The sequence below is a fragment of the Miniopterus schreibersii genome (assembly GCF_964146895.1).
Source record: "Miniopterus schreibersii genome assembly, chromosome: 2".
Taxonomy (NCBI): domain Eukaryota; kingdom Metazoa; phylum Chordata; class Mammalia; order Chiroptera; family Miniopteridae; genus Miniopterus; species Miniopterus schreibersii.
The window spans coordinates 8,296,562-8,307,809 of record NC_138102.1 but is presented as its reverse complement, the minus strand read 5'-3'; the positions used below and the strand labels follow the sequence as shown (position 1 = coordinate 8,307,809).

Below are 11,248 nucleotides of genomic sequence, written 5' to 3'. Positions count from 1 at the left end.
ATCAGATTTAAATATTCCCTCTCAATGAGGCATAAACAGAGCATCTCATTTCCAATGACTCAGGTAAATCATTTTGAAAACTTGAGGATTGTGGCAGGACACTCTGTTTCTTTAAGATTCCAGGCAAGTTTTTTTGTTTGTTTGTTTTCAATAGGGCAGTTTTCCTCAAAATTCAAATGAGTGTTTGCACAGTCAACCGAGTTGTTGTGGGTTTCCTGGTTGTGCCCTCCCCTCCCCCTCCCCGGTAGGGGATGGGGGTGTGGCGATTGGGACACGATTTTTTCAGCCCTTCAGTCAACTCCCGGCTGCTGTTAATGCTGAAAATAGCTCAAATGCTCTCAGAACGGTAGCACCACCCAGCAGCTGCGAGTCTTTCCCTCTCTTATTTGCCTTCTCTCCTGCCTTTTTTTTCCCCCCCTTCAGACACTTGGATTGGACTTAATCTGAAATCTCTGGAGTTCAAGACCTTTTAAAAAGGACTAAATAAACAATCTCTACATGTAAAGGCCACTGACTCCTACTTCCTCTGTTCAGAGCCACTGCTGAGCCCAGCTGCCTGGAGGTAAGATTTTTTATTTTGAAACTATTTCATTGGTTCATGATACATTTATGACTGATGTGTTTTAGATAAATTATGTAGTGAAAATAAGCGGGAGCTGGGAACCGTCCCCAGGTGAACAGTGCTCCAGGTCACAGCAGGGAAGCCCGTGCACTGGGCCAGGGGGCTGCGACTTAAACTTTGCCCAAAGCTCTGTCACTCACGCTGCCCAGGACTCAGAGCTCCCGGCGCCCCCTCCCAGGCAGCGAGCCAAGCTGGCCTTGGGGGCATCACTGCTTTGTTGTTGAGGCTGCTTACTTATTTCTAACTTTCTAGGGGCTTTTTTTTTTTTTTTTTAAGGAAAAAGATGCACCCAGCTGAGTAAAGAAAATCTCTGATAACTGCTCTTTAAGGACAGGGCACGGCTGTTTTATTCTGCCCTCTGATGGGTGGCCGCTTGCGTAGTCCCAGCGAGGACCGCGAGCAGGTCGGGCTGTGCTTCTGAGCGCTCCTGGCCCCGCCGGGCCTCGGCTGGAGGCTCCTTACCCCGCCGAGAGTCTGGCAGCAGGTTTCTCTAACGTGACCCCGGGATATTCTGGATCGCTCTCTGCGCCTCCCCTCCACCCGTCCGTATGCTTGTGTTGAACATTTTGCCAAGTACTTTGATCTGTGGACTTTAACTTCAAACACAACATTTACTTTGATTGTGGGTATTTACTATGAAGTCTTTTCGCCGAACGCTTTTAAATCATTTCCTTGAAATAACCTCCTGGGCTTTGGTTTTCTCGCACTGACACGTCTTAGGTTTTTCTTATACGGAGACCTCTAACTCAAGGAAAAGGCTGTCTCAGGGCAAGGTTTTCTGGCCGCGGAGACTCGGTGACAAATTCTGCTCCCCTGCAGGCAGCAAGGGACAGTGCAGAGTCCGGCTCTGTCAGCCCCTCACTTGATTGCCCTCCTGCCTAAAAATCACCATGTGCCTCGGGGCCTAACTGCTGCTTTTATAACGTGGACCCAGAAATCCTTGGTATTTAACTGATTCTCGTTTCCAAAAAGGTTTATTGATATCACAGATCACGTGTCAAAAGAAAGCATGCGTTTTAAACATTCAGTGATCTTCTGGGTGACTTTAGAAAAAGAAGAGAAATTAAAAAGAAAGAAAACTTAAAGAAAACTAGGAAAGAAAAAAACCCCTCTGTAACCAAAAAAGCCTGGTATGCCAGTGAAACTTCTGCTGAATGAGGGATAAAGAATGAAAAAAATGTATTTCCTAAAAGAGGCAAGGGAGCCCTTTCTAGCCATTCATTCAACTTTTCAGTGTTCTCTTCAAAGAAAATTCGCGTGTATGTTACACTTTGTGGCCCTTTTCTTCCCCAGCCCAAGCAGAGAGGAGGGAATTGTCCAAGTGCTCAGCCAGACACTCAGCTTGACCTCCCTGGGAAACTGTCCCCGCCTGTTCTGCGGAAGGTCAGGACTAGAGGGAGCCTGATCCCGTCAGGAGACTAGGTCGCAGCCGAGGACTGTGGCTCCTTGGAGCTGACACAGTGGCTCCCCGTACCCCGAACCTCGCTGAGAAGGGAGGAAGCAGGTGCCACAGCACAGGTTTCAGAGGGGAGGAGCTGGGAGAACGCGGCGGGACAGGGTCCTTGGGATTAGGTGCAATGGAATCTCTAGAATTTGGACTCACAGGAAAACTCAGAGATGCTAAGTCCAATTTTTATTTCCAAACCCTGGACATTTAATTGCTCCCCAACCCCCACCCACCTTCAAATCTGCGTTATAAGGAGCAAGCTAATCATGACATTTCTGTGATGGGACAAAGTTTTAGATCCTCCGGTTATTTTACTGCCTTTGGGGGTCTAGAGTGCTCTCCCCTTAGTACTGCAAAGCCCTGATGTGGCCTCACTGAGCGCCAATGAATCCAGTGGCACCGGGATGAAAGGGGCCTGGAAGGTGATAGACAGCCATCCCATTCTCCGCTGGGCAAGCCATTGTTTCCTGTGCTGTTGTGGTTTGTTTCTTTGTGTCTCTTCACCCCTTCCTTTTACTCTGAAACTCTGGGTCGTTTGAATGTGAAACTCAAGGTGAAAGCCGGCCAAAGCCACGGGGTTTCACACAGGTTCCACATGAAAGAAGGATTCTACCCAGCCTTGCTCGAAACTTGGCCCACGTTTGGCCAAAAGTTTCATGAATGTCAGTGAGCCTGGATTTGAAACATAATCCAAAGCCAGGTGACTTCTAGGGACTTTGAGGCTTAACTGTACAAGCATAGAATCTGTCAAACAAGGACATCCCTTATTTCCAGGCCTTCTGTGTGATTTCATGTGTACACACATTTTTTCCAATCAACTCCCATTTGTTCTATGACATTTGAAAGCCAGGGTCGATCCTAATATGAATTTTTATAGCTGTGGTATTTAAGCATTGGCAACCACGAGTCTGCATTTTAAATTCCTACACAGCCTGAACCACGGCGGTGTGAACACGTTGGTATAATTCAGCTGAAGGAAGTCCCAGGAGAGTCCTGGAATGTCTTTCTTTGCTTAAATATACCTCTGTGCCCGTGAGGAACAAACAGTAACATTTTGTCCTGGTCTGTCTGCTTGACAGTATGCTTTTTGTTCGCTCTCCAAAGGTGGTGTCAAATATATTGGTGGAAAAAAATAATAAACTTCCAGATTTTTTTTTCTCCCTTGCTCAAGTGATATACTCCCAGGGAACATTGTAAGCATTGAAAAGTTCAGTACTCTAAGGCTTGTAATGTATATTGAGCATAAAGGAGTACTCAGCAGAGTCAATTTCCTTCAGAGAAGCCTGGGGTGTGTGTTTAACAGTCAGCCAGGGCAGGGTGTGAAGGTGTGTGCGTGCGTGTGGGTGGAGGCAGAGGTAGGTAGAGAGGAAAGGGGATTTGTAAACTTTGTTCAGCAAATCTGTCACATGTAAAACAGAAATAATCAAGCACTGGATCAGAAAACATTCTTTTCTCTTGTTGATCTAAATTTGTGTTGGCTGAATATTGCATTTTTGGGGGTATTATTTTTCTTATCAAGGACACCAAAGATTACATTCTGCTCATTAGGACTCCAGAAATGGCAGATAACCTCCAATGAAAACAGGACAAATGGGAGACCTACGCAGCTGTAAAGGAAGTTGGAAGAGCCAGTCTCAGAAAGAGCTTCACGGTTCTGAGCCCATTAGACATACTAAGCCCAGGAAACTACGAGTTCACACGTCATTTTATTAACTGGAGAGTTTCTGAACTCATTTGAAGAACTGCCATAAAAGTAAATTTGTGACCTCACTAGAGATTTAGTCAGACTGAATTTAGCAAGATTTATAGATATTGATTATAAAATTAAATTGTCGTCAAATTTCATTTTGAAAATTTTGTAGTCACATTTTTGTTTAATAAAATAGGCTCTTTATTAGAGATACAATTTGCATTTTAGCAGGTGATTTGCAAAATCAATTGATCCCATACTAAGTAAAGCATTTGAAAAGCTAACAGTGACAAAACTTGTGGGTCCTATATGTAGGGACTGCATTTTAACACTGACTTCCCTATTCATAGTGTAGCATTTATCAATATATCTGATTTTTATATCCCAAAACTAGTACAATGAGCCAAGGAAAGGAAGCTGATCAGAAGGAGGTGCCAGAAAAAAAAACAGGATAAAACAGTTCAGGACCATCTCACCAGGAGGTTCTCACTAGACGCATAAAGGTATAAGGTTGAAAAGAGACAGGGTAAAATACCAGGTTGAAAACAAACACCAAACTTGTGCATTTGCAAATTTTCTTTAAATCATAATATAACCTTCTTCTTTCAAGAATGACTGCATTAGTCATTTAAGGTTGCAAAAATCAGTCCCTGGAACATCTTCTCTTGTGTTTCATTTACTGTCAGAAAAATGGAGTACATGTAACCCTTATCCATTCCTCAAGGATATATTATTAAAAGCTAAATTTATAGATGCATGGCATTTGTGTTCTTAAAAAAAGAAATTAGTATCCGTCTGACTGGGCCATGATGACACAAAATAAAGTTCTCCCCTGACCAAAGAGGATTATTTTCCTGAAACAGATGAATGGTCATTTCCAGAAAGTCATCATTCTCCAGCTAAACTTTTATTTATTGTTTAGATTCCATCATTTTCTCCAAAATAAAAAGTAATACTTAAAATAATGTTTTAATAATTACAATGCCAAAACAACGCAATGATCCTAAGGCATTGTCTCGCCTATTCAAGGTGGACTGTCAAAAAGACATGGGCATTTCTTGTAAGTTCAAATGTAGACGATGTTGTCAGGAGATAGGTCCCCTTAAAGCCACTCTCACCCTGAGCTTTATCCTGAGGAATCATGGAGTAGGAGACCCTGGTGACCCTCTGAATCTCTCCAATCCCCACGGGGAAGTGCAACCCACTTGGGCTTGAGTGTCCCTGGAAAGGTAATACTGGGTTGGCATTCATTTATTGAGAAGAAAATTCTCACAGTTAGGTCCATATGTTAGTATTATTGCTGATCAATGTTCAAAATGATTAGAGATGAAAACACCGGACAGCCGTCCTAAGTAGATGTAGCTGAGAGGGAGGGGAGAGATGCGAACAGCAGAAATGAGAGGAGATCGGCTGGTGCGGAGCACGAGGGATGGGGACTGCTCAGTATTGCCCGCTCACTAGACTTTGTCCTAGAAACTAAAACTCTACCTGCAAAACAATTGCACCAGTAATTTTATTTAATATTCAGTATTATCAGAGATAATAAGTTGTATTGTTATTGTTTCATCAAATGCATAGCTATTCAACAACGACTTTTATTTCCTTAATTGTCTGTTTTACTGTAGGGTGGTATTAGTATTAATACGGGGTTGGTCGTGCCGGCATTATGTACCCAGTGTCCAGGTGAGGGCTCTGACACCCAGAGAAGTGGCTGCATCATACGCTTTATATCCCTAGGAAATCGCAAATGATAGATCTTTCAAAGTGTGCCAGTCCACCCAGGTATAAAATACAGAACTATAAAACAGGTTAGAAATAATAGCCAAAGCATAACAAGAAAACTATTGGTCCCAGCAATAAAGGAGATATTCTGTCATCACAGCAAGTTTTGGTTTTCTATACTAAGAGAAAAACATAAGCAAAAGGGAGATGAGGGTTACAGAGAAAGACATGAATGTGCCAACGGTATTAATGAACCAAAAGTTACGTGTTGGCTGATTGAAACAAAAGATACAGGACATTGAAGTGAATCCGGTTAGTAACTTGATACAGTGTAAGTAAAATAATGTACTCTCTTATGAAAGGTCAGTTCAATTTTTAAAAGGATAGAATAGAAATATTAACTTCTTGTTCTAAAGGCACAATTGGGCCTAAAGAAAGAAATTGAATTTAGTTAATGGAAAAATGCATGACATGTGTTTTTAAAGCATTGTATTTTGGTTAGAGTGTTGCATATCCTGGTCCAAGTACAACTTTGAATTGGTTTAATTCTAGTGCAGCTGTTGCTCTTGACATGTATTCAGCTCAGTGATACTTGTCTCATTCAATTTTGCAAACCAAAGACATTTGGTTGGTTTCGAATTTAGCTCCAAGTAGTGTTCAGAAATTTTGTGTTTGCTTGAACTCACCATTTAAATTTTTTAAAACTATGCAGTGCTCAACTTTCAGAACAAACTCTTAATGTTAAGAGACATCCAACAATTTTGGAAAAGATGTCAATGGGTACATTTTATGTGAATTTAATGAAGATACAACCAAATACAGTTAATAGATATACTTTTGATCTATAAATCAAAAATATTTTCTTTTTCGTATTATTTTTACTATGAAAGTATTCACTCTTTAAAAAAAAATTGCTGTACTGAGACTAAAAACCATGGTTAGGAATGGAAAACTATCCAGAAACAAATATGGCTAGCAAAATGTGCAGTTAGATTAGAAACCACATCCTGTGTTACCAGCAGAGCTAAGTGCTGGGAGGTATACCCTGGCATCTGGTTGACCTTCATGTGCACATCTGTAAATAGACCAGAAGAGTGAAATTGTACTGAAGGACTCAGCAGAGGAGTGGTGGAGATAAAGAAGGCAATTTTGTGCTACTGTGAGAAGGGTGTGTCAAAGGTCTAGGCTTCATTCTAAAGTAGGAAGTGGTCATTGTCCTTGACTGTAAGGGCAGTAAAATCCTAACTTTTGGAAGAAGTAAATAGCTATATCACCTCTGGTGGTTGAGTTTAAATAAAAAGTCAAATTGCTTACCATAAAAATCATTTTATAATTTGATATAAAAATCGTTTTACATTTTTATTTAATTTAGTTAAATGTAACATTTTCAGTTTATTATTTATAAATTGTCTTTATAATTTGAAATATGTTGTTTACATACGACATGTAAATAATTGTTTACAAACTGTTTAAAATAAAAGTAGTTTACTATTTCTGACAAAATTAAATCATTAAAATTTGCTTTTTATATCAACTCTGATTATTTTCTTTCAAGGCAGGATAAAACTACAATGCAAACAAGCCTGTAAACTTTATATTACTGTCACAGAAGACTGTAGTTTATTATGAAAAACTCTTAAAAACCAGCTAAGGAATGAAAAACTGAATGTAATGGTAAATTCAGTTAGAGACGATTTTTGTAGAAAAGATAATGAAAGCTGTTTTTTGTAAAAAAAAATTTTAAAGATGACCATTGGTCTTCAATATAGAATATGTTTCATTTTCATTTATGTTTGAGCAACTTTACTTTAAAAAATAATGGATGCATCTCATGTTCCAGAATCAATTTAGAGCTGGCACTCAGGCTTTATTTGTCTCATGTGGTGAGATCCATCACTTGAGAACCACAGCTTGTGTAAAAACTTGTACAGACTTGCCTGGAAGCGAAGTGATAATTTTTATGCTAAGGTGAGAAAACGTGATTGCAGTTGGATTTTTACCCTCCTTACTTTATCTTATCTATTTTGGATATTGAAATTAAACAAAAAGCATAGAGCATTGAAAATCATTTGTGTGCACCTCATAACTTTATATATTCACATACAGCTTTTTTCTAATCAATATTCTGAATGACTAAATAAGAGCATGTGTGTAAGAGTGCTTGGGAGAAGACCATACGGTAGAGCTAGTACATTTAACGCTTGGATGTGCTTATTAAGAAGGACAATCTACATATAATAAATCAGAAAGGAAGGAAATTAGGAGTTTCACAGTAAAACCAAGTAGGGTTTTAAGTGACCACAACTAATGACTTTTAACTTCTTAAGCAATTTCATATTTACTGAATTGAATCTTGTCAAAGGGATCTTTCTATGTTCCTTCAGTCATTTATTGCTTCAAGACTCCTTTCACCATCACATATGAATCATATAAACTTGAAGTGTAAGACTTGACACTCTAACACTCGGACTATAGACCAATCTCAATGCAAAAAATCATTGATAAAATCCAAAAACACCTTCCAAGAAAAAAATTCACAACCAAACATAGGAAGGAACTGCTTTAACCTTAAAAAAAAAAAAGCAGCAGTTAGAAACCTATATCATAAAAGTGCACAGAAATATATGGACTGAAAAATAAGAAATTCAGATAAGGGCTCCCCCTAGAGGCAGGGAGGATATTTCAATTAGAGAGGCAGACAACAGGCTTTGCAGGAGTTCACAACGTCTTATGTTTTAAGATGAACAATTCTTATTTTTGGAACATCTGAGTAAAGACCCACATCCAAAGTCTTTATCCCTTATCTCCCAGTCCGTAAATTTAAGATGCATTCCATATAAAGAATACGTTTCTCAGCTGCTAATATCGAGAGACAGTATTTTTTTTTTTTTTTTTTTTTTTAATTTAAAGCAGCCCAGATTTTCCGAAAATTTACAAGGAGGAAATAATACAACTGTATCACGTTTGGCTTATATTTCTATATTTTTGCCTAGGGCCCAAAACTTCTATAAATGGTGAACTAGAGAAGAAAATGACTTTAGTTCTCCAGCAGACAAATACCTATTGTGAACCTCCGTTGAAGACCATTTCATAAGGGATTGTTACATAGGATTCTTAGAACCTACCAAATGTGCCATTTACTCTTTAAATTATTAAATGATTTGTCATTATGCTTTATGAGGATTTGTAATGGGGTTTGAATATAGTGGTGAATTAAGCTTATCCTATCGCCCTGGTTTAAGGTGCTCTGTGCAATAAATGTGTGAAAAGTGATTTTACCCAGGCAGTCCTCTCAGTTGCCATGGGACCATGGAAACAGTGATATGGTTCAGTTAACACGATGCTGTGCAAAGTGAAGAATGCTTATATTTAATGCTTAATAGTACATTTCCTGAAATTTAATTTATTCAAAAGATTTACATACACACGACTGCACCTTAAGTTTTACGCTTAACACTTCTTTGATATTGGGGGGGGGGAGACTAATGATTTTTCATTACCATTTGGCAAGAATCAATGCTTACTTTTGAGAATTTTTATTTTGATGCTTTCCAGTACGCTAAAATGGAAAAGCTGGAAGACATCACTATCTTGTTCAGAGTTTTGACAAATGATGGGTAATAGTGAATGATTTTTCCTGTTCATTTTTTAAAAAAATATATCTTTATTGATTTCAGAGAGAGGAAGGGAAAAGGAGAGATAGAGATAGAAACCTCAGTGATGAGAGTCATTGATCGGCTGCCTCCTGCATGCCTCCGACTGGGGATGGAGCCTGCAACCCGGGCATGCGCCCTGACTAGGAATCGAACCCTGATCTCCTGGATCCTAGGTTGATGCTCAACCGCTGAGCCACGCCAGGCGGGCTCCTGTTCTTTTTTTTTATTACAAGTAATTTTACATATAATCTGAAAATTCAACATAAGCCAAAAGTTCATAATTTTAAATCATAAAATTCAAAGAAAAGAGATTTTCCACATTTCTAGGTAAAGTCCATGAAAGTACATAAAAATGTTTAAATGGGAAACAAACACATTGGGAGAAATCGTGAAGTTCTAGTAACACAAGGAAAACTCTGAATTTCCTCATGTTATCGTTACTAAAGCTGAGAAACCAAATATTACATAATCAGCACAAAGTTTTACTTGGAAACAAATGTGAGACGACCTTCAGATTAGACACTGCTGATTCCCTGACCTTAGAATCTCTTCCCCTTTGCCTTCAGAGACAGGAGGATTTTCCTCCAATCTCGTCACTCCTGAATTCCACTATTCCCTCGGGTCCTGCCCCTCTTATCTAATCTCCCCAGAGTTCACCTCTTTACCCTTTTACGATGATCCCAAAATCTATGTCTCTATCCTCGATCTCTCTCAGGAGTTCCAGACTCACATTTCCAAGTAACTGGTAAGCATCTCATTTGAATGTAGGCCGCATACCTCCAACTCAATGGATCTAAAACTCATCTTCTTCCAACTCCCAGCCTGCTCTCCTCCAGGGCTATATCTTCATAACTGTCTCCCAGTTACTCAGGATTAGAATCTTGAGCATTCAGATTTTCCAACCTCCCAGCATAGTCACTACTCATTGATTCTACCTGCCCGCACGCCTTCAATATGCCTCCAGTATCCGTCACTGCCCTAGCTAAAAGGCTGTCGCTGCAACTTGCTTGATTAGGATTTCTCAGCAGTGTCTTGACCACCAGCTATTCTCTCTGCCTTCCAGTCTCTTCCCCTGAGGATGGAATTATTTTACCAAAACAAACACGCTTTGCATGTAGACTTCCCATCTCCCAAACTCCGTATCCTAGAGCAAATACATTCACTTTGCTTTCTCTTCAGGCTTTAAGGAAAGTAAGATGACCAAGAAAGATGACCATGCCAACCAAAGGAAGTAAATTCAGTGTGTGGTTTAAGCATAAATAGCCCTGTGTTCTCCCACATAAAAGGCAGAGCCGGCAACTTTTCCAGATTCAATAGTAAGGAAAGGGTGGGGCTTATTGTGCCAGGCGTGGAGCAGAGATCCAATGTCAGGCCTGGTCCTCAACTCAAAGAACCCTTTTCCTCAGATTCTCCTTCTGACAGTAATGACTGTGCCCACAGATCTCCTGTTTCATCACCATTGTGTACTGATGTGATGGTTGTAGGCAAATGCTAAATGATAAACATTTTGTTATTGTGCTATAGTGAGAATGCAAAGTTTTAAACCACAAACTCCATATGATGCAATATGTGATAGTGAAGGGAATCTTTAAGAAATCAATGACTGGGCAGGAACAGGATGGAGGGGGAATGGAGGACATCTATAATACCCTCAACAATAAAAGTAAAAGACATCAATAACTGAAGCAATATAAGATTAGATCCTTATGACAATATTTCATTCATTGAATATAAAATTGCTTAACGCACTAGAAGCCATTATCTGTGGACACTTAAAACAGTATTTGGTTTTACCAGTAAAGTCCTAAAATTTCCCTCCTTTCTAGTTTATATGTAAGCTCATTCATCTTAAATATAAGCACAGGCCAAATGGTAAATGTACCAAGCTATAATTTTCAGTAAAAAAATACAAAACATGGGATGGAATCATATCCTGGGCAGCATAAAGGTCCCACTCATTGAATTATTACTATAATTAAAGTAAATATAACTTTATCTGATTAGCATGATATGAAGGGTGAGATTCTAAATACCAGTCCTCAGGATCTTTTAACATCTATGGCATCATTGGTCTTCATGTCACTTAATCAGCAATCATTTGTTAAGAGTCT

At 39.4% G+C, this 11,248-nt stretch overlaps 1 protein-coding gene across 9 annotated transcripts in view; it reads left to right on the top strand.

Annotated features, from left to right (window-relative positions):
* The first annotated feature begins 246 nt into the window (after nucleotides 1–246).
* The window catches only part of SORBS2 (sorbin and SH3 domain containing 2), a 143,537-nt gene continuing 132,535 nt past the window's right edge, over nucleotides 247–11,248 (top strand). For 5 of the 9 annotated variants that reach the window (XM_081127215.1, XM_081127214.1, XM_081127213.1 and 2 more), the window contains exon 1: nucleotides 484–562. The gene's annotated coding sequence lies outside the window, so the exon portion shown is untranslated. Of the gene's footprint in view, nucleotides 563–11,248 lie in introns of all 9 variants that reach the window. The other 4 variants (XM_081127211.1, XM_081127216.1, XM_081127212.1 and 1 more) reach the window with 2 other exon arrangements.